The following is a 671-nucleotide window of genomic DNA, read 5'->3' on the forward strand; positions in this document are numbered from 1 at the left end:
AGATTAAAAGCTCAGCAAGGTCCAGCTAAAGACAATAAAGAAGCGCTTGCTGGGAGGCAACCCAGCCATTAGCAAAGTATTTTATTTATTTATTTATCTATTTTTTGGTCAATTATTAGGTCAATTATGCGATTTCCATCATGCGCGTAACATGATAAATATGGACCTCAAGACTCAAGTCACTCTTAGTCGTCCCGATTATAATTTATAAATAGATAAATTAATATAAAGGTAAAGGTGTTTGTAAATTTTAAAGAGATCCATCCACCTTTCTCTTATAGTGGCTGAAAATTTTGAAACATTATTTAGGTGAGAAAATGCATTTCGAAAAATTAAAAAGGAAAAAGAAATTTTCGTTAAGAGTAAGTTGATGTAAAAATTTGAAGAAGAGTCAATGTGTATAGAGAAATGCAATGTAAAGAGTTTATATATAGAAAATGTTTTTGGAGTAAGAATTTTATTACTCCTTAGAATAGGAATAGATACACTGATAAAAATATTATATATAATTTTTCTGTGTGTAAGAATGTAGAAAAAATACGATGTAATTATCGTAGAATTTCTTTTTAACATAAATTATCTTGATATCACTTTTAAACTATAGTAGCCAAACATAAATTATTTTTGCATAATCAATTAAATGTAAAAAATATATCAAAATAATTTTGACC

This window comes from Arachis ipaensis, chromosome B04 (genome assembly GCF_000816755.2).
Source record: "Arachis ipaensis cultivar K30076 chromosome B04, Araip1.1, whole genome shotgun sequence".
Taxonomy (NCBI): Eukaryota; Viridiplantae; Streptophyta; class Magnoliopsida; order Fabales; family Fabaceae; genus Arachis; species Arachis ipaensis.